Source organism: Pogona vitticeps, chromosome 5 (genome assembly GCF_051106095.1).
Source record: "Pogona vitticeps strain Pit_001003342236 chromosome 5, PviZW2.1, whole genome shotgun sequence".
Lineage (NCBI taxonomy): Eukaryota > Metazoa > Chordata > Lepidosauria > Squamata > Agamidae > Pogona > Pogona vitticeps.
Window position 1 is genome coordinate 87,704,381 of NC_135787.1, and position 27,792 is coordinate 87,732,172.

Consider the following 27,792-nt stretch of genomic DNA (forward strand, 5'->3'; position numbering starts at 1 on the left):
ATTTCTCCAGTCCAAACTTTTGCATGATGAATTCTGCATATAAGTTAAATAAGCAGGGAGACAATATACAGCCTTGTCGTATTCCTTTCCCAATTTTGAACCAATCGGCTGTTCCATATTCAGTTCTAACTGTTGCTTCCTGTCCCACATATAGGTTTCTCAGGAGATAGACAAGGTGGTCAGGCACTCCCATTTCCTTAAGGACTTGCCATAGTTTGCTGTGGTCCACACAATCAAAGGCTTTTACATAGTCAATGAAGCAGAAGTAGATGTTTTTCTGGAACTCTCTGGCTTTCTCCATAATCCAGTGCATGTTAGCAATTTGGTCTCTAGTTCCTCTGTGCCTTCAGAATCCAGCTTGTACTTCTGGGAGTTCTCGGTCCACATACTGCTGAAGCCTACTTTGTAGGATTTTGAGCATAACGTTGCTAGCATGTGAAATGAGTGTTTAACATACATGCTTTTATTTTTGTTTCTCTCCCCCCCCCCAGTCTGAATTGTGGTCTGAATCTGGGTGTGGATCCTGCACTAATTTTTATTGGGAATCCAGATGGGTGGCTTTGCCTGTTTCTAGGGAGTTCTATGCCTCCCTCCACAACCAATCTTCCCCACTGCAGCCTCCCACTCCAGTTCTATAACATAATTGCCCAGCCTAATGCCAACTCAAACTAGCATGGGGGTGTTCATCCAGATCTATACCAGGGTGATTGCACTCATGATTGCAGTCATGAAGATGTTGTAACATTATGTTGCTAAATACCTTGAGGGGAAGGAATTATTATTATTATTATTATTATTATTATTATTATTATTATTATTATTATTATTATTATTATTATTATTATTATTATTATTATTATTATTATTGTTGTTGTTGTTGTTGTTGTTGTTGTTGTTGTTGTTGTTGTAGTAGTAGTAGTAGTAGTAGTAGTAGTAGTAGTAGTAGTAGTAGTAGTAGTAGTAGTAGTTCATTCATGGCAGGTAGTTTCTGACTATCCTTTACATTCACCCACTATGGAGAGGTGAACATTTCAGTTTTCATAATCAGTTTGACTGAAATATTTGTTTTTAAAATGAATGTGAGAGCAAGTAAATGACAATCCTACTAAAGCGCATTTATTGTATAGCAGCCCTGGCCAAGACCCTGTTGGATGTCAGTGAAGTGTAAAGGTCTGCTGGCTCATTGATATGGTATGTCTTTCTACCATAAGCATTATCTTTACATAAGCAGAGATCCCTGTTAAAAGTAGCCAACCTATGCTTGTTTTAAAAAGGTCCCAGATACCTCTAAAATAGAACAGTGCAATATGCAAAAGGCTCAGACTACAATAATGGCATGCAGTGCATAATTTTTTTTAAAGTTTTTTTAAAAAACTTTTTTTGTTTCTGGTGCCAAATTAGGATTTCCACCTCTGTTTCTGGCTGGATCCATATCTTTAACAATATGATTCTGTCCATACGAGGAATTCATCTATATTGAGTTTGGTTGGTACTGATAGCTGAGATGTTTGTTGCATTCATTTTCTCTAAAATTCATATTTTTAAATAGATTCATAAGGAAGAACTTCATAATGTTTTTAAATATATAAATATGGGAGAAAGTGCAACTGGCAGATAAGTTTATAGCAATTCTTGGCTTTTCAGAAAGCTTCATATTAATGAGTCTGACCATAACCTTGAAAAGTAAGTTAGTATAATTATGTTCCTCCCAGCATCATGCATATGTTGGCCTCAGGTTGACCAATTGATTATTGGCTTGGTTGTCTGCATAGGTCAGTTTGGATTTGAGGTAAAATTTGAAATGGAAGGAAAACCACCTGGGTTGCCTTCTTGGCCATGATCGGACACTCATTCATATTATTATTTATAATGCACATAATATTGTACTTCATTGTACATCCAGAGAATATTGTCATGCTGCCAGCACCCAAGGGGATTAGATCTCTCTTCCTCTATCAGGCTTTTATTAAACCATTTTTGTAGGGGCCACAACATCAGTTTAGATACCACTGTTTCTACTGTCTCCCAAATGTCTGTCTCAAGGTGAAGTCTTTGTCAATGTTTGAATCCTCTCCCCAAATGCTGCATAGGGAATATAGTCTTGTATTATGTTTTAAAGGTCATTTCACATGGAGCTTATCTTAAAATGCTGATTGATCCTTTTATTCTTTAGACCCATCTGATATGAATTCCTTTCACTAGAGCCTCATGAACTGTCTGCATGTGCTGCTGTGAAAATCATTATGTTACAGAACTGCAGCAAAATTCTCAACAGCAATGGCAGGAAATTTTATTGGAACCTGTTGCGCAATTAAATACATCACAAGCTAGATCAGGACTTCTCTGCATTTTTAAAAACCATACAGTGCTCTTTCCTATGAGGGTACTTTAAAAATAAACACAGACAAGAAGAAAGAGGACAAAGAGAAGAGAAAGCAAAATCAGTGTGTTGGACTTTAAGAGCCATGAACAGAAGGAACATTCTGCAAATATCCATTATGTAGAGATGAGTGAGTACTTCAGTTCATTTTTTCCTGGAATTTACAGAAATCCACAAACTGCTTATTTATTTCTTGCATTTATGCCTTGCCTTTCCATTAAAAGAAGCGCACAAAGCAGCTTACAGTCCTCATAAAAGATTAAAACAAGTAAAGCCAAATGTATCTATAAAATCAAATAAAACCAATCTCACTGCAAAAAATATTAAAATCAGCTAAATGGATTAAAACCACTAAATTCAACTACTGTAAATGTACAATTTTAAAAAACTACTCTGTAGGGCAGATTAAACTTCATATGCCATTACCTGCCCCACCCTGGAATAAAGACACGAGACAATTATTATGGAATAAACATGGGCCACACTTTATTAATTATTCATTAATACCATCAGTAAATTGGATGGCCCTGCCATAGTGCAGAATCAGGTTCTGCAAAGCGGCCTCAATAGACCCCTACCAAATTATGGGTGAGTCCCGAGCCCCAAGTACCCACGGTCCCGAAGACAGCAAGAACCTGGCCGGCCCCAATTTGACCACCCCCGGAACTCCGGCCACCTCCTCATTGTTGGCTGTTGGCTCGGGAGTGGCCCCAGTGGCCCCCAAGCACTGTAATCACACTATCGGCAGCATTGGGAGATCAGATGAGATATACTTTACCTGTGTTTGTGAGCTATACTTTACCGGTGACCTGTGTCACCGAAACCTATTCTATCCGCACTACCCACCTGTTTGACTAAATTAACCATCTATGCCAGCACTCCTCAACCAGATAGGCAAAAAATCCCCGCCTCCAAAGGCCAATCAGGAAGCGGGTAAAAAATTTCTATCCAGCCCCCAAAAGGCAACCAGTAAAACTCACACTAGTATATAGAGCGGGCAGGTGGGCAGTGAGTGACGAAGAGGCTGAAAGGAGGCGGGAACCCAGAAGATATCTTCTGCTCCTTCCCCTCCCCTCCAGGATTGCTCAAGCGAGATCACTGTGTCTCATGCTATCCGAGGAGGGAGATAATGGTGGCCCATGCTGACAAAGAAATCTCACCAGCAGACTGAACAGTCTAAGTAGACGAGGTTTTGCCCCCTTCTTAACATCAGTCAGAGCAAAATCAAGTTCCAACTTGGAAGGGAATGCATTTCACAATCTGAAAGCCATACATAAGAAAGCTCTTTCTCATTTGTCTGTGCAACCAGAGATGGGGACTTGGATTTAAATTGCACTGGTGACTCGGCTCCTAGAGGCATCTTTTGGGGCCACTGTAAGATACAGGAAGCTGGACTAGATGGGCCCTTGGCCTGATCTCCAGGATAGGCCATTCCTCGAAACTCTGTCCACATCATACCTCTCCATCCTTTCCATTCAAGCCATGTGGAGTCTCCCCAGCTGTTCGGTTAAGATCTTCAGGTGAAGTGCTCTTAGGAATGTAAACCTCGAGGCAAAATCCAGAGTCCCGGAGGCAGTTCATGTCATTCTGGCAACTCCTGTGATGACACTGGAATCAGTTGTATTGGCTCTTGCCTTTCCATTGGAGTATTTCAATGATGTAGAGAGAGGGGATCTGCTGTTTGGGTAACATATTATTTTACCCAGGCTTCATGTTCTGAAAAGGACACTCCAGCTTCACATACAGCATCAAAATAACATGGGAAGTAGCAGTTACTGGTTATAAGTCTTTGCTCGATTGGAGTAGAGCTATTTCCGATGGTGGGAGAGGTAATTGCACCTCACTAGGTAGCTACTGCCCACCTTAAGCTGGGCAGCCTGCAACCAGTAAAGTGCTGCCTCGCCATGGTCTGTTAACCCCACAGGATGCATGGAGTTTAGAGTGAAAGCCAACAAGCAGATCAATAACTCTGTACCATGCAACAATCATAAGAAAACTTCTGCCCTAAATTTGGGCACCTGGAATGTTTGGACGATGACCCTGGCTTTTCTGATGAAATGAAGGAAATAAACAGCATGCACAAGACAGCTGTCATCGACAGGCTGCAGATGGACATTGTTGCCCTGCAAGAGATGAGATTGGCAAACATGGGATCTGTGAAAGAAAAGAAAATCTTATTCTTCTGGCAGGAAAAACCATTGAATGAGACCAGGGAATATGGTGTTGGCTTTGCAGTTAGAAATACTCTGCTAAGATCCATGGTTTCACCTACTGTGGGGAGTGAAAGAATCCTATGTCTGCAGCTCCACTGATCAGCAAGACCGGTCACCCTCATTAGTGCATATGCACCAACACTGTCTTATTTATTTATTTATTAAATTTATACCCCACCCATTTAGACTATGTCTACTCTCGGCGGCTTACAATAAAATAGCATAAAAGCCATAATTAAAAGGAACAATTTAAACAGCAATATTGGTAACATTCAAGATGAAAAGATGGAAATCAGAATAGACAGTGGAAAGAAAAATAAAACTCAGGAAGTAACATGGGGGAAGGCTTGCCTAAAGAGCCAGGTCTTAAGTTGGCTCTTTAAACTGTCATCTACAATGGAAGTCAAAGACAAATTCTATTATGGTATGGCAGCTGCTATAAAAAAAAAATCCCTGAGAGAGTGCCGCTTTTTATTCTCAGAGACTTTAATGCTGGAGTTGGTGCTAATCACAATTCTTGGCCCACTTGACTAGGCCTTTTTGGCATTGGAAAGATGAACGAAAATGGCCAATGATTGCACGACTTTTGTTGTTATTATGATCTTTGTGTCAGCAACATGTTCTTTAATAGCCTTCCCAGTATTATGATCACACACAGTTATCAGGGTGCTGATTGGGACACTGATCACTCCCTTTTCTGGGCAAGGTGTTGGAACATGTGGTGGCTGAGCAGCTCCAGACTCTCCTGGATGAAACGGATTATCTAGATCCATTTCAATCATGTTTCAGGCCGGGTTATGGGACGGAAACTGCCTTGGTCACCCTGTTTGACGATCTTTGCCGGGAGAAAGACAGGAGCAATGCATCCCTGTTGATTCTCCTGGACCTCTCAGTGGCTTTCAACACCATCGACCATAGTGTCCTTCTGGACAGATTGTCTGGGATGGGAATGGGAGGTACTGTTTTAAAGTGGTTCTGCTCCTACCTGGCTGATTGAGTCCAGAAGGTAGTGCTGGGGGATAGTAGCTCTGATCCATGGCAGTTGCGTCATGGGGTTCCTCACAACTCTATACTGTTCCCCATGCTATTCAATATCTACATGAAACCACTGGGGGAGGTCGTTAGGAGGTCTGGGCTGCGGAGTCAGCAATATGCTGACGACACCCAGCTCCACCTCTCATTTTCTATCAATCCAGGCGTGGCAGTCACCGTTCTGAACTTGTGCCTGGACTCGATAATGGTCTGAATGAGGGTCAATAAACTGAGGCTCAATCCAGACAAGTCAGAAGTGCTGCTGGTAGGTGCCCTGCCAGATAGGTTAAAGAGCCATTTCCTTGCCTTAGACGGGATTACATTCCCCCTAAAGGACAGGGTCCGCAGCTTGGGGATGCTCCTTGACCCCGGACTGACCTTGGAAGCCCAGGTGGACTCAATGTCCGGGGTGCCTTCTTACAGCTGCGGAGAATATATCAACTTCACCCTTACCTGGATGAGCGGAGCCTGGCAACAGTCACTCATGCAGTGGGAACAACCAGACTGGACTACTGCAATGCGCTATACATGGGGCAGCCTTTGAAGATGGTCCAGTGACTGCAACTGGCACAGAACTGGACTGTGCGGCTGGTAAGTGGTGCCACCGCACGGATTCGTATCATGCCAGTTCTGAAAAATTTACACTGGCTGCCGGTTGCTCCTCGGGCCCAATTCAAAGTGCTGACTTTGACATATAAAGCCCTAAATGGCTTAGGACCTGGTTATCTAAAGGATCGCCTTCTTCCACATGAGCCTGCCTGTCTTCTGAGATCAGGCCAGGAGGCCCTTCTTAAGGTGCCATGCCTGAAAGAGGTGAGGGGGATGGCATGTCAAAAAAGGGCCTTCTCAGCTGTTGCCCCCCAACTTTGGAATGCCCTCCCTATAGAGATCCGCCTGGCTCCAACACTTTTGGCTTTTCGGTGCCAGGCAAAGACCTTTCTGTTTAGCCAGTATTTTAATTGAACAGTATTCTCTAGCTGGCCACATGAGCAGCAGGACTTATTAATATTAATGTTTTAAGAATTGCTTTAATATAGTATATTTTATATTGTCTTTTTAATGTTTTTAATGTTTTTAAGTTTTAATATTGTTGCACGCCACCCAGAAGCCACTGGTAATGGTGCAGCTAAAAAATACTGTAAATAAATAAATAAAGAAAGAAAAACTGTGAACAAAGAGATTGTGTTACACGAAAAAGGAAGGAAGACCACATACTGACTTCAGCAAGACTCACAATCAAAGAAAATGGAGGAATTTGCCCTAGAACTTGAGGAAACCCTTCCAGGCCTGGCTGATGCAAATGCACTTGAACGATGGGAACATTTCAAGAACGCTGTTTATAACACTGCCTTGTCCACATTTGGCAAGAAGACCAAAAAGATGGCCGACTGGTTCAAAGCCCATTCGGAGGAGCTGATTCCAGCCATCGAGGATATGAGGAGAGCTCTAGCAGCATACAAAGCCTGTCCTAGTGAGTACAACTTGCAGGCTCTTGGAGCTGCTCGTAGCCAAGTCCAACAGACTGCCAGGAGATGTTCCAATGATTATTGGCTTCAGCTCTGCTCTCAGATACAGATAGCAGCGGACACAGGTGACATCAAGGGAATGTATGACAGTATCAAGCAGGCCTTAGGTCCAATACAGAAAAAATCTGCTCCTTTGAAGACTGCTACAGGTGTGGTCATCCAGGACCGAGCACAGCAGATGGAATTTATTTATTTATTATTTATTTTATTTATTCAATTTATATGCCGCCCACACTACCCAGAGGTCTCTGGGCGACTTACAATAATTAAAATTCAACACAGTAAAAGATAAAATAATTAAAATACAATTAAAATACAATTAAAATTGCCATCAGACCCACAGCTAATATTATTTCAATTAAAAGCCTTCTGGAACAAGAAGGTTTTGACCTGGTGCCGAAATGTCATCAGCGTCGGCGCCAGACGAATCTCAGTCGGGAGGGCATTCCATAGTCTGGGGGCAGCTGCCGAAAAGGCCCTTTGTCTACAAACCATCCCTCTTACCTCCTTAAGGGACGGCTCTTTCAAAAGGGCCCCCTGGCTAGATCTTAACTGCCAGGTAGGTTCATATGGAAGGAGGCGGTCCTTCAGGTATCCAGGGCCCAAGCCGTTTAGGGCTTTATATGTCAAAACAAGCACTTTGAATTGGGCCCGGGCAGCAACTGGTAGCCAATGTAACTTATACAGAATCGTCTTGATATGTTCCCTGGCGGCTGCACCACTCACCAGCCGCGCAGCTCTATTCTGGACCAGTTGCAGTCGCCGGACCGTCTTCAAAGGCAGCCCCACGTAAAGCGCATTGCAGTAATCTATGCGGGATGTTACCAGTGCATGTGTGACTGTCATGAGACTCTGCTCGTCCAGGTAGGGCCGTAGCTGGTATCATTTCCACAGCTGAAGGAAGGCGCCCCTGGCCACCGAGTCCACCTGGGCTTCCAGTGTTAGACTGGGGTCCAGGACCACCCCCAAGCTGCGGACCCTGTCCCTTAGGGGGAGTGTAACCCCATTCAGGGTGGGGAAATGGCCCTCCAGCCTGCTGGGTGCCGCACTACTCTAAACGATATTCCAGAGAGAATGCAGCAAACAAAGAAGCGTTAAATAACATTTAATGCCTGCCTGTCTTGGAAGAGTTGGACAGTGAACCAAGTTTAGCAAACATAAAAGCAGCCTTGGATTCCCTCGCCTCTGTCAAGGCACCTGGGAAGGATAACATCCCTGCTGAAGTGCTGTAAAGAAATCATCCCCACCAAGCTGTATGAAATATTTTGTCTTTGCTGGAGGGAAGGTGGAGTACCACAGGACATGAAGGATCCAAACATAGTCACATTGTATAAGAACATATAAGAACATATAAGAACAAAATCCTCTTTCCAGCTAGTCTACCAAGCACATTCAGCTGTTATTTCACTTTGCCATGCGACCAGAATTAGAAGACACCCTGCTTGGAATAACATCCAGCATGCCAGGAGGCATTTGGCACACCTACTTAAGGTGCCTATTTCTGTAGTAGATCTCTCAAATATTGTTCAAATATCCTCTGGTCAGCAATTCTCACATTTCCTATTGGAGTTCCACTCTGACTACATTCCATCTCTCCTGTTTGCCACAGTTAAATTCCTCTCCAAATATGGAATAATTCCTCATCGTTTCTTCTGGAATCTAGCTATATCTCATCTTGTTGCGAAGAAAGAACACTTCTACAGAAGAAATCCAAGAGCTGGCTCCACTGTGCAACCTTCCTGTCCGGAACAACCTCGTCCTTTTCCCCCTCCCATTTTGGATTGTCCTTTGTTCAATCCCATACCCTTTCCCCTCCCTTCTCCCTTACAGACTGTCAAGATGGACACTACTCCAGTGGAAACCCCGTTGTCAAACCCTTCTAATGGTCCAGATGATTCCACATGTGTTAAGTCCTCATCATCATCGAATATTTTATTGAATCATGAACTTAACAACCCTGTGCTCTCTAACATTGATAATGCTCCTATCATCCCTTGTTCTGCTCCTATCACTAATTCTGTGTCCCAAATACCTCTCCCCCCTCTGTATTGTTAAAAAAAGCTCTCGAGCTGACTCTTTCTTATTAATAGACGCCCAATCCCAGTGTCCTCCTCCACTTATCTATGACTTCACAGGTTCCCGTGTCCCTCCAAATAGGGGGACTTGTTCTCAGGACCCCTGTTCCCCTGCCTCTTCCCCTTCTAAACCCCTTTCTTGTGGTTCCTCTGCAACTGTCCTGGCCTCTAATCCCCCTTCTATTACTCTGTTTTCTGACATCAATGCCCATTCTTCTTTACCTAGCTGTTCTATCTCATATAACCCCCCTTGCTGACTAACTAACCCCTGTTCCTCCTCTTCAATTTCTGTCTTGCCCTTAAAAATGATCTCCTAGAACATCTCAGGTTGGTCAAAGAAAGCCCTTGATAAAGATTTCATACAATATCTGAATGTTTTCGATATTATATTTCTCCAAGAAACCTGGTCCCAATCCTCTCTGAGTCTCCCTGGTTATACTTCTTATCATCTATCCGCTTTCAAGCTCAACCATGCGGGTTGTCCATGTGCAGTACTCTGCTGTTTTGCTAAAGATTCTGTCCCTTTCTCTATGTCTTCTCTTTCTTCTCACTCCCTGTATACCCAAGCCTTTTTGCTTCAAACTAATGACCTCAAAATCTTGCTGTTTAATGTTTATATTCCACCCGTGACTCCTTCGCCCCAGACTCTGTGGGAGGACCTTGAGGATTTGGTGCTGAAATATTCCAATACCATACCCCTGTCTTCCTTAATGATCTTAGGAGATTTAAATTCTAGAATAGGCCCATCCAATTCTGCCTTAGACCTTCATATGAATTGGAATTCAGAAGATCTGACTCCTCCTTGTTTTCTTACCTCAAGGACTTCCAAGGACCATTCCTTTAATAGCTACACTCCATTTTTATTGACCTGTGTGCCACTCTGAATGTATTTATCCTCAATGGTTCTTCAGGCAGTGACATTCCCGGTGAATTTACTCATTTTTCAGTGAGAGGTTCGAGTGTCATCGATTACGTTCTTGCCTCTCCAGACCTCTTACCCCAGATAATGACCTTTTTTGTAGATACCTGCACTGAGAGCGATCACCTTCCTATTCTCCTATCTCTTTCCCTCCCCCTCCCACAGGCTCATCCCTTACCGGTCCCTCGTAGATCTCTCTACCCTTTCAAACGCTCTTTAATAACAAACCAAGTTTTTTCCCTTTGGAGTCATCAAGCAGAAACCAAGTCTCTTACTGATAATTTAAATTCAGCTTCTTCTTCCCTCACAGCTATCTCTGCATATAATTCTATAATTGATTCATTGGTTCAATTTCTGTGCATTTCCTGTCCCTCTCAAACACCCAGGGACAACCATAGCTCTTGGTTTGACTCAGATTGTTGGTCCCTAAAAAAAAAAAAAAATCAGGACACTATTCCAACTAATTCGTCAACAACCCACTCCATCACTTTTACAATTGTATTTTCATTTGTGTAGGGCAGGCCGTGCCTTGTTCGATGAGAAAAGACATTGGTTTGCCCAGCAAAAATGGTCCCAACTCCATCAAGCAATTCTATCACATGATCAATAGGCTCTTTGGTCTCTGGTGTCTCGGGCTAACTCTCCAGCTTTTAAACCATCCAATTCTATTTCCTCTGTTACCTGGATTGATTATTTTACTAAAATTTTCTCCATCACGTCCTCATGTTCTTCTTCAGTAAACATTTCACAAGACCTTCCTGAGTGGTCCCCAGTCACCCCTGAAGAGATCCTCGAACTAATTATCTCACTTAAACCAGGCAAAGCTCCTGGCCCCGATCTCATTTTTAATGAGATCTTGACCATAAACCCTCACTGGTGGGCAGAGCCCTTAGCTACTCTTTTTACCCTAATAAATCACTTTGGCTGTTTTCCAAACTCCTGGTTATCATCCATACTTATACCCATTCATAAAAAAGATGATCCCTCTCAACCGTCAAATTATCGCCCAATAAGCTTATTATCCAATATTGGAAAATTATATTCTAAATATCTCTTGAAAAAACTCTCCACATGGGCTGCTGACAAAGATCTTCCTGGAAAGGAACAGATAGGCTTTTGTGCCAGAGCGTCTACTCTGGATCATATCTTTTTGCTGACTTTTCTTGCTGAAAAATACGCAATCCACAACAAAACCAAACTTTTTGTTGACTTTGTGGACCTCAGAGGGGCATTTGACTCTGTCAACAGAGATCTGCTATGGAAAAAACTTTCCAACTGGAGTATTGATCCACGGCTGCTATTTTTGCTCCGCCAATTGCACTCCCATAATTCCTGTCAGGTTTGTTTACCTGACTCCAACACTCTTACCAAAAAAAATTCCAATTTTCAAAGGTGTTCGCCAAGGTTGCATCTTGGCCCCTTTATTATTTAATTTATTTTTAGCTGATCTTCCCTCTTTTCTTTCCTCTTGCAATCAGTCGGCACCCTTAATGGTGTTCCCTTATCTATACTCCTGTATGCTGATGATACAGTGCTGATGTCTCGTACTAAATCAGGACTTCGTCACACTTTACTTAAATTTCAGGATTTCTGTGATCTTAATGATCTATCCATTAACCCAAATTTTGTTTTTTCCCCACTCCTGGTCCCCTACATCTTGGACAATAGGATCGTCTTCGTACCGTCAAGTTCACTCTTATAAGTATCTGGGTCTTCATATTCATCACAGACTCAGCTGGACATTTCATAAAAAAGCTGCCATTTCTTCAATTTCTCAACAATTAAAAGCTATTTCTAAATTTCATTATTCTTCCAGAAACCAGTATATCCCAGCAGCCATTCAGATTTTTTCAGTCTAAGATTCTTTCTCATTTGCTGTACAGTGTGCCTATATGGATACACTCGGTTAATTTGGATATTGATCAAGTTGCAGCAACGTTTTTTCGCAGAATATTAGGAATTCCTAACTTAATTTGGCTTTCCACTATTTCTTTAGAATTGGGCATCCACCTACCTTCCACAACTGCCTGGTTACTTACATTTAAATTTTGGCTCCGTCTTTTTTTAAATTCACATTCTGGATCCCTGATATATGGTGTGATTCTTACTCCTTTTCTTGGTTCCAGCTTATTGAAAAAAAACTCTCTTCTCTTCACATATCCCTAGAATCTTTGGCAGATATGAATCTCACCAGGGCTTATTCCATAATCAAGGACAAGCTCTGTCACACCGAATTCAATCACCTATACAATAACCTTAACCCTGTATGTTCCCCTCTCTCTGTTGGATTTTTTCCATCTCAGGATCACCCTCCCAAATATTTCCACTCCCTAGTAAATCCACATCTACAAAGAGCTTTTATGTTAGCCCGTTTTAACATTTCTCCTTCGGCCACCCATGCCGGTCGATTTCTCAATATCCCTCGTGAAAAAAGACTTTTTTTGTTTTGTTTAGAGATGCCTGACACCCTGGTTCATATACTGTTTTAATGCCCAGCTCATTCCCACCTCCGAATTTTTTTTCTTGAACCTTGGATTTCTTATTTTTCCAATTCTCCTGAGACAATTATTTCTATTTTCATGAGCGATGAATGTAATGCTCTGACCACTGCTGTTGCAGGTTTCTTACCTGCAATTCTGAAATTGTCCCCTGCTTCTTGCTCCTAATTTGTGAAATCTGTGTAATTTTACTTTTCCTATTTTGCTTGTGTTGTTGTAACTTGTAAATGCCATTAAAGGTTTCAGAACAGATAAGATATCATCCCCACCAAGCTGTATGAAATCTTTTGTCTTTGCTGGAGGGAAGGTGGAGTACCACAGGACATGAAGGATCCAAACATAGTCATATTGTATAAGAACAAAGGAGACAGGGGCAACTGCAGTGACTACCGTGGCATCTCTCTTCTCAGCATTGTAGGGAAGCTGCTTGCCCGTGTTGTGCTGAAGAGTCTTCAGGTGCTTGCAGGCAGAATCTATCCAGAATCACAGTGTGGATTTCGAGCTAATAAATCCACCACTGACATAGTTTTTTCTTTCAGAGAGTTGCAGAAGAAATGTATGGAACAATGACAGCCACTCTTTGTGGCCTTCATAGATCTCACAAATGCCTTTAACTTGGTTAGCAGTGATGGCCTTTTTAAAATAATTCCCAAGATTGGATGTCTACCTCAGCTCCTTAAACTCATCAGGTCCTTTCATGAGGAAATGAAAGGCATTGTAGTTTTTGATGGCTCGACATCAGATCCTTTTGACATCCGAGGTGGAGTGAAACAGGCTATGTCCTTGTACCAACCCTGTTTGGGATCTTTTTTGCTGTCATGTTGAAGCACACCTTTGTGAACTGCAACAGAAGTGTCTATTTCTGGACTAGATCAGATGGAAAGCTCTTTAATCTCTCTAGATTGATAACGAAGACCAAAGTAGAAGTTGTCAGTGATCAGCTCCCCAAGAGGATGCTTGACCGGTCGGACAGAGAGTAATCAAGAGATTGTACACCCTGAAATGTGCTGAGAGAGTCCCATAGCTCAGTTAGGCATGTTCAACTCTCCTTCTTACAAGTCTGCCCTAATAAGAACACCCTTGTACCTTTGAATATTACTGATAGAAAACCATGTGGGCTTTGTAGTCATTAGACTTACTATGCACCACAGGTAGGACTCGTTAAGTATGCAAGGCTGAGGCAGCACCATCAGATGACCTATGACAAGTTTACTGTTCAAGAAACCAATTGATTTTTATAATCATTGTTTTATTAAAGAAAAAAGTAAATTCCATAAGAAAAAGTCGATTTATGCAAAAGCAAGCAAATAAACATTATGCTGGTTAACTACAAAACTGTAGTGAAGTAAAGAAATCATGAAAAATATACAAGTGTCCAAAAACATTAAAAGAATTCAAAAATCCAAGAAAACAAATAAAAACAGGCAAATAGGAAAAAGCCTTCCCTCTAGTTCAATCAGGTAATCCATCAGGAAAAACAAAATACTCCAATTAGATAAGAAAAAGTCCAAAGTCCATTATTATCCTGTAAAAAGAAAAATACTGTACAAAAGAAAAGTCCTGTAAAAGAAATATCCCATCTTGGTAATTCAGTCATATTGTCCTTAGAATAGTCCATAAGGGTGTCATGAATACTCCATGAGTGCGTGTATGTCCAAAGGTAATCCATGCACGTCTCTTGGATAATCTATGTGTGTCATAAGAGTAGGCCACAAGTGACCTAAGGGTAGGTCATGAGTGACATTGTCCATAGGCAAAAGTTCCTTTTTCAAGAGTAATCGGCAAATCCTTATCTGCTCCTTCCCACGATGTCATCCAATCACAGTACGTCGTTAGGCAAACAGTCCTGCTGTACCACCTGACCTTCCTTCCCATGGCTAACAGATGTTATTTGAGTTTTCAGTGGTTTTGCAATGAGTCACAACAAAACCCATCTATCTTATCATAGAATGTCCTTCTCACGCTCTCAGAAAAGCATTCTCCCAACTCTCACTAGTAACACTCTGCCAGCATTGCAAAAATCATTTAAGCAGAGAACCAAGATGGAACCTCTCTTGCATTTTATATTACTATAAAACCCATATTCAGTACAATATTTTAACCACATATCCCATCTCATCTCAGAAGTCCTTAACAATCATTTTTTATTTCTTCTTGTTTAAATTTCTCAGTCCCTGTTTCATCTTTCAGTGTTTGTATTATCATTTTCTCCTTCTTTTTCCTTAATTTATAAGCTAACCATTCCCCGGCTTCTTTGCATTAAAAAAAAAAATGCTTTGCAAATTTAAGCTTCTTTGCAGTTTCCTCAGTAAACAATATATTTATCTGGTGTTGTACTAATTTTATCTTCTCTTTCAGTTCTGTATTTGTTGGGTTTTGTTTTAGATGTAGTTCATCTGAGGCTAATCTCTTTTCCAAAATCTTATATTTTTATGTCTTTCTCTTTTTTGTTTTGATGCAAATCTTATGGCTGCTCCTCTAAAAAAATGCCTTACTTACCTCCCAAACCATTGTGTTTCTGGCCTCATATTCTGTTTCAGAAAGAAGAAATCCATGTCTTCTCTTATTTGCTTAATAAATTCCTCATTTTTTAAATGTGAAGTATTGAGCTTCCAATTTAATTCTCTTGATTTGCTACCCAGTTGTAATGAAACTGGACTGTGGTCTGCAAATCTGTTAGGTAAAATGTCTATTTGCTCCAATTTTTTTATTAGGCTTGTTGAGATCCAACATGCTTCAATTCTTGGCCACGATTTATGTCTGTTAGAATAAAAAGTATAGTCTCTTGTCTTTGGCCAGTTGTAAAAAGTTTATTGAGATCGTTCCTCTCTTTTTTAGTTATTTTATCTGATTTTGTATCTAGTTCTTTGTCAAAAACAGCATTAAAATCTCCTATCACACAACAGTAGTCATAATCTTTATTTGTTACTTCTAGTTGTAGTTGTTTTAATAAAATTCTTGATTTCCGTTTGGTACGTAAATATAAATCATTAGCATTTTCGTTAATGTTCTTTGGATTTCCACCATTAATATTCTTCCTTTGTCTGAGGCAAAATTAGTTTTGGTTCCAGTTCTGTCTTTATATACGTAGCCACACCTTTCTTCTTTTTACTTATGTCTAAAGATGCAAATAATTTTCCTATCCTTGAACATTCCAGCAGTTTCTGGTCTGCTCTTTCCATATGAGTTTCTTGAATGCAAATTACATCAGATTTCTGTTTCTGCAGTTGTAGAAAAATCTTTTCCCATTTTTGAGGTGAATTCAGGTGATTTATATTGATTGAAAAAAATCTTCATTTGTTTTCTAGTCATCTTGTTGTTGGTTACTACCTTTCTGTTTTTTCCTCATCATGCCTCTGGTACATCTTGGTTCAGCTAATTTTTGTTCTCCTAGCTCTGTGTCTGATTCTGATTGTGATGGGTGATCTGATTTCCCTTGAGGTCTTTCTTCTGATTTTCCCTCCTTCTTTCTCTCTCCCTGTATTTTCAGATTCTTCTCATTTTTTTCCATAAAATCTTTCGCTTTCATTGACAATGTTATAGTATATCGCTGTGTGTCAATTAAAAAAAAAATGAACCTTCTGGTGTCAGCCATCTACATGAAATTCCATTTTGTTGGAGTAACGGTGCAAGGGAGGAGTATTGCTTCCTTCTCTACCTCATTTGCCAGGGAATTTGTTTTAGGACATTAATTTTCTTGGAGTTTGTTTCTTCTTGCGTATGTTGTGTTCACCCTGAAAGTTGCTTCCAAACACTGCTGTATGTATTTTATAGTGTTTTCTTACCCAGGCTGAATACTGATCTGGCTCCTTGGTGTCATGTGTCTTATTCTGCCCTGATCTTAATTTTCTCACCTGGCTAATCCCAAAGACAATGAACCTAGAATGGGTCATTTACTAAACAGAAAGGTGTAGATAGCCAGACCATGTAGGATATTTACATTCCCTAACCTCCAGATAATCCTTTAAGCATACAAACAAAAGAAGATGATTACATTTGAGATGACTCTTCAGCTTTTGTACTTTTGATGGGGGTCATCTCAAGCTATATTGCAGTATTTCTTCTGGGGGTCATGGCTCACTTTTAGACCTTTGAGGCCTCTCTTGGTCTGCCATTGTTTTAACCTATACTCATCCTTGACAAGTTGCAAGTTAAAAACAGTCTATGAGTGCACATTGCAGTGCTGTTTTTCAAACCTGGATACATTGGTGACACCTCACAAGGATGGAAGGCTGAGTTAACCTTGAACCAGCTACCTGAGTCCATTGGGATCGAACTGTGAGGTAGAGGCTTCAGACATAGAGTAACACAGAGGTCTTGACTGTAATATTTGCAGTTTAACCACTATGCCAGGACGTTCAATATACAGAACTTTATTGTGGTGGGTCTACAATTTACCCTTGATTTTTATTGCAACAACTAGCAGAAACATACATTACTCTCTCACCATTCATTTTTTTTGCAGACTTTAAAGCAACCTTTGAATCATAGAATCATAGAAAAATCATAGAAAAGTGAAGTTGGAAGGGACCTACAAGGCCATCAAGTCCAACCAACTGCTCAATTCAGGAATACAATCAACGCATATCTGCCAGGTGATTATCTAAGTTTTTCGTGAATGCCTCCAGTGTTGGAGCACTCACCAGCTCCCAAGGTAACTGGTTCCACTGTTGTCCTGCTATAACAATTAGGAAGTTTTTCCTGATATTCAACTGAAATCTGGCTTTCTTTAACTTGAGCAGATTGTTGCATGTCATGCACTCTGGGATGATTGATAACAGATCTTGCCACTCTGTATGACAAGCTTTCAAATATTTGAAACGTGCTATCATATCACCCCTCAGTCTTCTTTTCTCAAGGCTAAACATGCCCATTTATTTCAGCCTTTCCTCATAAGGCTTGGTTACCAGCCCCCTGATCATTTATTTATTTATTTATTTATTTATTTATTTATTTATTTATTTATTTATTTATTTATTTATTTATTTATTTATTTATTTATTTATTTATTTATTTATTTAATACCCCGCCTATCTGGTCAATTGTGACCACTCTAGGCGGCTTACAACACACACTATAAAACAGTTAAACATATAACATACCACATAACATAATATAATTTGCATATATAAAAAGAAATAAAGTTTTTTTCCCAAAGATGGCAAGAAACAAGGTATATTGTAGTAGAAAAAGAAAAAAATAATAGTTAGGAATTAACTGGAAAGGGGGAAGGCCTGCCTAAACATCCATGATCATCCTTGTCACCATCCTCTGAACTTGTTCCAATTTGTTCGCATGTTTCTTGAAGTGTGGTGTCCAGAACTGGACACAATACTCAAGGTGAGGTCTAACCAGCACTCAATAGAGGTGAACTAGCACCTTGAGGGATTTGGAAACTATACTTCCATTAATGCAGCCTGTCATGTTCCCGCCTGTCCTGTGGTTGTTTCACCAAGCAAAGGCAAGAGCTATGTGTTGTTCAGCTACCACCAGTTGATTACATCAACTTTATTCACTTTAAATGCTGTAAGCCGCCCAGAGACCTTTGGGTAGTGTGGGCGGCATATAAATTAAATAAATAAATAAATAAATAAATAATAATAATAATAATAATAATAATAATAATAATAATAATAATAATAATAATAATAATAATAATAATAATAATAATAATAATAATAATAATAATAATAATAATAATAATAATAATAATAATTAATAACAGAGGTCCAGACAACGTATCATTTAAGAACTAAGTAGAAATTCTTTATTGTTACAGGTGATAACAGTCCAGGCAATATCATTAACTCTCAACTAAACAACCTTCTCTCTTCACTCTCAACCGCCTACTCTCCTCTCTCCCTCCTTTGCTTCACCCTCACTTAACTCTGCCCCTCACCAACTCCTATTGGTGCATGCAAATCTCCATATAAATATTAATGAGCAGGGTGAACGCTACATCCCTCCCCCTTAATTATTTTGTTTTAGGAGGTCAAATAACAGTTTGCTCTCATAAACAAAGGTTCATGGAAGAATGCAAATATTAACTTCTTACATTACTAATGATACTATTATTTGTACTAGCACTGTATCTTAGTTTATTAACATCTAAGCAAATTTTGCACTTTAAGCATATCACATAACTATTACACAAACAGAACAGCTAATATTGAACTCAGGGAAAAAAAGAATTTTCTCAAGTCATCTGGCCTTCTAGACAAAGCATCTGCGACAACATTCTGAGATCCTTTACACTGCAGATTTCAAAATTAAAGTCTTGCAAAATCAGTGCCCAACTCATAAGCTTGCTGCTATTAAATTTCATAGTTCATAGCTACACCAAAGGTGAATGATCAGTACAGAGGATGAATTTCCTTTCCCAAATGCAGGGCTTCAGCTTCTGCAGCATCCATACAATAGCTAGACACTCTTTTTGATGGTAGATAAATGTCTCTCGCCAGGCTGGAGTTTCTTGCTGATACAAGTCAAAGGATGTAGATTCCCGTTGTTGTCTGTTTGGCACAACATGGCTCCCAGTTCCATGTTTGATGCATCCATATAAATGATGAACTCATGGTTGAAGTCTAGTGCAATAAGGACAGGTTTTGTAGTCAGCGCCCTCTACAGATGATTGAAGGCCACCTGGCATTCTGACCTCCACTGGATGTTTTCAGTTTGCTTCTTTCAGGTTAAGTTTGTTAATGGAGCAGCTATCTTACTAAACTTCAGGACAAGGCATCTATAATATCCAGCTAACCCAAGGAACACTCAATAGCCTCTGTCTTTCCATCTAGGGGTTGATTGTCCCTCCTACCACTACATGTCCTAGGTACTTTTTTTCAAAGTTACCAATTTGACATTTAGCTGCTTTTATAGTCAATCTGGCACACAGTATCCTTTGCAGCACAATCTCTACATGGGATTTATGCTCCTCCCAGGTCTGGTAAAAATACAGATGTCATCCATGCAGGCCATAGTGAACTCTCTCAGGCTATACAGGGTTTTGTCCACCAGCCTTTGAAACATGGGTGGTGCATTTTTAAGACAAAACTCATAACTCAAAATTCGTATAATCCTAAAGGACTGCAAAAAGCTGTTTTCTCTTGGTCCTTAGAATCCATGGGCACTTGCCAAAACCCTTTGGTCAAAACCAAACTAGAGATATATTGACATTTCCCTGTTGCTTCAATAAGGTCATCCAGGCGAGGCATAGGGTAGGCATCTGCCTTGGTAATATGATTTAGTTTTTGATGGTCCACACAGAACCTGATGCTCCCATCTGGTTTATCCACTAAGACTATAGGAGCAGCTCATGGATGGTATAATAATATTAGCTTTTAGCATCTCACTCAGCTCTGTGCAAAGCTTTTCTGTACTGTACAGGGACCTGTTACTCTGAAAGGACTGGCAGCTATGGGTTGGGTATCCCCAGTGCCTATTTATGCACCACCCCTTTTGCAATTCCAGGTTTGTATGAAAACACTGACCCATATTTCTGCAGGAGAGTACACAGCTCTTCTTTCTGTCTTGATGATAAAGCTGGGCTAAGGACCACATCTTCAGGGTTATTTTTAAGTGGGCGCCTGCATTCCCAGCATATCAATTTTTGCTTCTCTTCTGGGTGTTCCTTGATAATATATAGAAACCGGTTTTCTTTCCTATAATATGGTTTTAACATGTTGACATGGACTACTTTACAGCCTTCATCTTCTCTTGGAGAATATATTTGACATCATTCATTTTGGAGACCACTGTGTACAGTCCAATCCACGCTAATAGCAACTTATTTCCTTTTATGGGTCTCAGCATTAAGACTTATTCTCCAGGACTGAATGTTCTTTCTCAGGCTTTTTTGTTGTACCAACTTTTCTGTTTACATTGGGCCCCCTTATGTTTTCCCCAGCTATCTCTAGCCATCTTTGTAAGGTGTTTATTAAATTATCCATGTATTCTTTCTTTATAATCTTCCCACTTCTGTCATAACAAATCTAAAGGCCCTCTTACTTTACGACCAAACAAAAGTTCTAAAGGACTAAAACCTGTGCTTTCTTGGGGAATATCTCAATAAGCATATAGCAGTATAGCAAATTACAACTATAGCAGTAGTTGTAATTTATTATCCCAGTCATTCAGGTTGTCTGCCACATACACACGTATCATCCTCATTAAAGTTCCATTAAATTTTTCCACTAACCCATTCTTTTGGGGGTGGTAAGGAGACAACATCACATGGGAAATTCGACAGACCTCCCATAGTCTCTTCATTAGTTTGGAAGTAAAGGAAGTTCCAAAATCTGTTATTATTTCTGACACAAAACCCATTTGGCACACATAACTAATTAATACATCTGCCATGGTTTCCGTCTCTATTTTTCTTAGGTGGCGCTTCTAAGTATCTGGTGGCAAAATCAATAATGGATAATATATACTTATTTCCTCATCTAATCACCATGGGTAGGGGTCCTACCAGGTCCAGATCTAAATGTTGAGATAACAGACAATGGGTATAGTTTAGCTCTAGTTTTATCATTTCCAGTACTTCACTTCTGGCAAGTATCACAGGTTTGACAATATTGGTTAATTTGCAGCCCCATCCCTGACCAATAAAAATTTGGTGTGACCCTTTGCTTAAGGTAAAGGTAAAGGTTCCCCTTGACAATTTTTGTCCAGTCATGTTCGACTCAAGGGGGTGGTGCTCATCCCCGTTTCCAAGCCATAGAGCTAGCGTTTTTGTCCGAAGACAATCTTCCGTGGTCACATGGCCAGTGCGACTTAGACACAGAATGCTGTTACCTTCCCACTGAGGTGGTCCCTATTTATCTATTTGCATTTGCATGCTTTTGAACCGCTAGGTTGGTGGGAGCTGGGACAAGTGACAGGAGCTCACTCCGTCACGTGGATTCGATCTTACAACTGCTTGGTCTTCTGACCCTGCAGCACAGGCTTCTGCAGTTTAGCCTGCAGTGACACCACGTCCCTGACCCTTTGCTTAGTGTGCTCCAAATACCTCTTTGTGTGCTTCTTCCAGAATCTTTTCTTCATATTTAACAGGGGCAATTAGCTGTTTGTGGGGCCCTTCTCCACCCCTACAAGGTGCCATTAAAACTTCCCTGTGATGGCATTCCAGTTGAACTATTTAAAATCTTAAAAGATGATGCTGTTAAGGTGCTACATTCAACCACCTGTCCCGTGATTGTTTTACCAAGCAAAGGCACAAGCTACATGTTGTTCAGCTTCCACCAGTTGATTACATCAACTTTATTCACTTTTAATAATAGAGGTCCAGGCAACATATCCTATAAGAACCAAGTAGAAATTCTTTATTGTTACAGGTGATAACTGTCCAGTCAATATCATTAACTCTCAACTAAACAACTCTCTTCACACTCAACTGCCTACTCTCCTCTCTCTCTCCCTCCTTTTCTTTACCCCCACTTAGCTCCACCCCTCATCAACTCCTATTGGTGCATGCAAATCTTCACATAAATATTAATGAGGAGGGTGAACACTACACAGCCTAAAATAGCATTAGCCTTTTTTGTAGTCACATCACACTGTTGGCTCATATTTAGCTCGTGATCTATGACAATTCCAAGATCCTTTTCCCTTGCTGTTTTGCTGAGCCAGGTATTCCTCATCTTGTAACTGTATAATTGGTTTCTTTTTCCAAGATGCAGGACTTTGCATTTATATCTGTTGAATTTCATTCTGTTTCTTTTGGCCTAGTGCTCCATCTTATCAAGGTCATTTTGTATTTTGTTTCTTTTATTCTAGGGTATTAGCTATTCCACACAATTTGGTATCATCTGAAAATCTGACAAGCATTCCCTGCACTCCTCATCCAAGTCATTAATAAAAAATATTGAAGAGCACTGGGCCCAGGACTGAGCCTTGGGGTACCCAATTTTGACCTCCTCCCATTTAGAGAAGGACCTATTAATCATCACCCTCTGAGTACAATTCTGTAGCCAATTGTATATCCACCTGACACTTGATCTATCTAGCCCACACCTAGTCAGCTTGCTAATCAGCATATCATGGGGCACTTTGTCAAAAGCTTTGCTGAAGTCAAGATATACTACATCTACAACATTCCCTCTGTCTATCATGGAGGTGACCTGATCAAAAAATGAGATCAAATTAGTTTGACAGGATTTGTTCTTGACAAATCCGTGTTGGCTTCTAGTTATTACAGCACTTTGAAGTAAGTGCTTCTATTTTATTCAATTTATATTTAAATGCATTTTCCTCTTTATCAAGTTTTGAAACCCCTCACACACAAATCTAAGGAACAGGAGTATTTTGGTGGTTCTGTATGCAAATAGTGCTGTTCTACTGTCATATATACCTGAGACATGGGACTTGGAGTTGAGGCCTGGTACTTGGGACTTGGTACCAAAGACTTAGGCTCAGACTTGGGACTCTAGTCCAAAGACTTACCAACATCTCTGGCTGATGGCATTTCCTACTGGCAATCCCACTGTTCAGGCTTCAATCCGTATGCCCATTACATTCATTTCCTAATACTGCTGGCTGTTGGTGTGCACTCACTTTGTATTATATTAACAATGTAGAGTGCAACAAATTACTTGTGTAATCAAAGAACTGAGTTTGAGGAGCAAGGCCAATCTGGTCTCCCATAATTAATGTATAATATATGTTTCTTTTTAAAAAGCAACATTCCAAGCTCTATATCCTTCCTTACCTTGTATGTCAATAGAGTAGTCCTTGGACAAGAAATGTTGTACTGCCATAGTGTCTCCATTTCAGGGCTTTGTGAAGTAAATCTCTCTATTTGAAATCATTTGAAATTATTACTCAATTTTCTTCTTGGTTAATTTTTCTAACATACAAATGGCAAATGACAGTATAAGGCAGGGGTCTCAAACTCAATTTACCTGGGGGCTGCTGGAGACAGAGTCTGGGTGAGGCTGGGCCACATCAGATTTTTTTTTTAAAAAAAAAAAACACAAAACCTCACAGAATCGCCTTGCCAAAGGAGAAAAGCCCCCATTGGTACCTGTGAAATTCAACAGAATGGGGTGGCCCCTCCACAGGTGCGCGCATGCACACACGCAAACACACACACACACACACACACACACACACACACACAGAGGTCCAGCAACCTTCCTCTGAGGATCCCCCTCAAAAAAAGGCACACTCAGCGGCAGCAGTTACCCCCACCACGACAGGGGAGCATACTTTGTGAGGCAAGCCCAGGCAGCCTCTGGAGCCTAGGTGGCTGAGGCAGGATGAAGAGGAGGAGGAGGAGGAGGAGGAGGAGGAGGAGGAGGAGGAGGAGGAGGAGGAGGAGGAGGAGGAGGAGGAGGAAGCACCATTGGGTCAGGCTGATGCTGGCAGTGCTGAGAGAGAGAGCCAGAGAGCTGCTTCCCTGGAAGAGGCGATGGCGGTGGCAGATGCTGTTGGTGGCGCTGTTGGAGGCGCTCTTCAAGGATAAGCCAGGAGTGAGCTCACTTCTCAGACATCACTTGGTGGTGGCTCAGACACTTGGAGAAAAGGGCCAGCAGCGTGCCTCGCTCGTTGGCTCTCCCCCAAAGACAGCACCTCTTGCACCCTCCTTCCAGAACTGCAGCCTGCCACCCAGGCCGCCTGTCTGCCAGCTGACAGGCTGCAGTTCTGGAAGGAGGGTGCAAGAGGCACTGTCTTGGGAGACATCCAGTGAGCGAGGCGAGGCTTTTTTTTACTCTTGACAGCAGAGGACGTGTGGGTGCTTCAGAGAGGGGCAGGTAAGGCAGGGGCCACAAACTATCTTCCAACGGGCCACAAATGGCCCCCAGGCCACATGTTTGAGACCCCTGGTATAAGGAATAATACACGAATAACTGTATGAGAATGAGAAATAGCTGTATAACTGTATAACTGATAGGCCAAAAGTGGGATTTTATCAAAGCACTTAACCCTATGTTTCACTTCAGAAGTTCAATGTGTCACAAATGATTTTTTCATACTCAGATTTAAAACAGCCAATATGTATATCCTTCTCAAAAAAATAATTCCACATAAGCTTCAACACAAGCTTTTCTGTATATATAACAAAGAAAGAATACAGTCTCCTACAGTTTCATGTATTTGTGCAATTCTATGTATATATAAACTCTCAACAACTTACATGTTTATCCCTGTTTTGAGTGAGAAAGTGACAGGCATTTCCTTGTTTGACACTAACAAATGAAAGTAAGGAGCCAAATGCCTACACCACAAAGGGAACGGATCCTAGACATTTCATGGCAGAGAGACCTGCTTTAAGATCCCAGAAAGAAGCTGCAATCATAACAGATTAAAGAAGTCATGATAATTCTTTATTTTTTCTTTATTTATTTCTAGACAAAATATACTCCTCTAGTAGTTGTCTGGTGTCATGGCTGATGCTGCTTACAACACACAAGTACTGAGAATAAAACCTTATCTCTCTGCAAATCTTTTAAAGCCCTGGAAATATGCAGCAGTCTCATAGCAAAATAAAGGCCACAGATATGAGTCACCATAAAGAGCAGCAGTGTCTGGAACAGCTAGGATTTGCTGAACTGCCTTGACAACATATTGTTGACTTGTATGGTAAAACCATTCAAAAGAGAAGGGAAATGAATTTCCTTTCTCTGGACGGGCAACTCATGGCCGTGCAGTTACTATTGCAATGCAGCTCCTATCAGATGTATAACCAATGCTGTGGTATGATTCCACTGGCTTAAGGAGAGGTATAGGAAGTGGCTCAGGGCAAATATGGTATCAGGGTCACAAGCTCAGCACTCCAATTGAGACTGGAGGAGGTCCAACCACATTCCTTGTGGGTAACCTTTGGGAGGATAAATGCCAGTGCTGTGTGAAACCAAAGCAAAAAATGAATAGTATGAGCAAAACCACCTAGACCCTTCCTATTTATAAGCAGCTGCCAACTCCAAACATTACACGCATCCTCATACACTGCAGTGTATTTCTGATTGTGGAACTCACTTTTCCACAAAGAAAACTGAACAGGGGCCATTCCATTAGTGGCTTGATACAAATGACACCAGTTTTCCTGTGACATATAATGAGAAAAAGCCAAAGAAAACACACTCATTTTGTGTACCAACTTCATGTGTCATGTTTTTCCTCTTTATTTTCTTTGAACTACAGGAGCACTAGGGTTGAGGGATGAGATACAAGCATAGTAACTTTCATAAGCATTGCTCTCAGTGGCAGAACTGCTCTGAAAAGGAATTTCAAAGGCATTTTATACACTTCCAGACAGAGATGTTTTTCACTGAAGGGTTGTATAACATGCTGTAAAACAGGCAAACCAGTTAAGTTGTGGGGAAAGCAACACATATAACGACTTAGATTGTTCCAAAAATGCAAGCGTTGTAGATCAAGACTAATCCCTTGCATGACATACATTTTCTGGATTGTTGTTGCTGTTCTTTTTCAGCAAATGAATGAAAATTAATATCTAAGTGCATTTCCAGTGTGTTCTAAAACAGTAAATTCTAATATCTCAAACTTCAGACATGATTTTTATATCAATTAATAATTTAAAAATAATACTTTACATTCAGTCATCAGCCACCAATACCAAATTCGTATCTCATCTGACAGTTTCAGTCAGGTTTGGCCCTCTGAATTAAATGAATATGTAACGGCAAAAGGCCTGGGCAACCCACCTGCTGTGAAGACTCAAGGCCAGCCCAAGACATTTTGTGCCTAAAGCTAGGGACAAGTGTTACCCTTTGTTGTTGGTGGGTCAGAAGGCACTGCAGCCAACAATGAATGGAGGCAGGTCAACAGTGGGAATTCATATACATTTGGATACAACAAATAGGCAGACAAGCATTTTCTGTCTCACATACACATACACACACTCACACCTATCTACATCTCCACATACAAAGGCAAGCAGCCAGACATTCACTCAAAACACTTCCTCACCTCTATTCATGTCCATAAATCATGTATGTCTCCAACATTTTCTCCTTTCTGTGACTGTTTTCGATGCTGGATAATTCACACAAGCCCAATTCACTCACTCACTAAGCTTGTGGAGCCAATATGAATTCAAGGGAGCATGCTAGTCCTGACTCCTCTGTAATTAATTTCAACATATGGAAGCAACAGTCTGAAGCAGAGAACACTGCTTTACTCAGGTAGCATCTCCATGTGAGCCAGGCTAAGACACTCCCTTCAGTCTCTATGTGCATCACACATTAGACCATGAATGAAGACAGTTTTTTTCACTCACATTCACTTTCTTATTTCGCTTCCCCTCCCCACTTCCTTCTCCTCCCAGCACATGTACATATACAGAAAGTTTTGGAATTCAGAAGGAGTGGATCACAGACAGGGTCCTAGCCTTCCAGGTCTGAAATAGAGGCACACAAGAGTGTAATTGATGGGGGGTAGTCTAATAGGGCAACTTCTACTGTTCAAGCAAAGTGAAAGATAGAGCTGCTCCTATTCTATGCACAGAAACTGAACAGGTTTGTCAATGAATCTTACTTCAATACTTTTTCAATGGAACAGTAAATTTCACCACACCGGAAGGTGGCAGATTAACTTATGGTGCACACAACAGACCATGTGACACATACTGCTCTGTCCTGAAAAGAAAAAGGACTATTTCGGTGGCTGGGCTTCAGGAAAAATACTTGCCTCACTCAGCTTAGTGGTTAGTCCATGTTGTAAAAGGTGCACATACATATACATTATATCGCATCAGTATGAAATAAATTTTGAGGAAACAGTAAGAAAAAGAAGAAACACTTAGAAATGTAATGTTAATCTGACACATCAAACTAACAGATTCCTCACATCTATGCTTTCATATAATGAAGTGCTGGCAAGGTCTTTGCACAGTCTTTTAGAAAAAGTCTGTTCATATGAGGGTCAATAAACACATGACATATGGTTTGTCATCTATTCATGGGGGAATTTTAAAGAAGAATGCAAAGACACTGTTGAAACATCACGGTGTAACTTAATTAGAGGAATAATGTTTGCTTGTATATTATTATGTGCTAGATCACATAATAATATATATAATAATCTTGCATGGGTTGTTTCATCAAGGTTTTCTATGAGAAATGAAAATGGCATGCAAAGCTTAATTCCATATAGTATCTGATACTGTGAACAATGGCCAGTAAGGTTCT

The 27,792-nt window shown here is 40.7% G+C and overlaps 1 long non-coding RNA gene across 1 annotated transcript in view; it reads left to right on the top strand.

The window, feature by feature from the left end:
* The window catches only part of LOC144589446 (uncharacterized), a 59,402-nt gene extending 42,107 nt beyond the window's left edge, over positions 1 to 17,295 (top strand). The window contains exon 2 of the long non-coding RNA XR_013545541.1: positions 17,109 to 17,295. This is a non-coding gene — a long non-coding RNA (uncharacterized LOC144589446). The remainder of the gene's footprint in view (positions 1 to 17,108) is intronic.
* Positions 17,296 to 27,792: the final 10,497 nt, after the last annotated feature.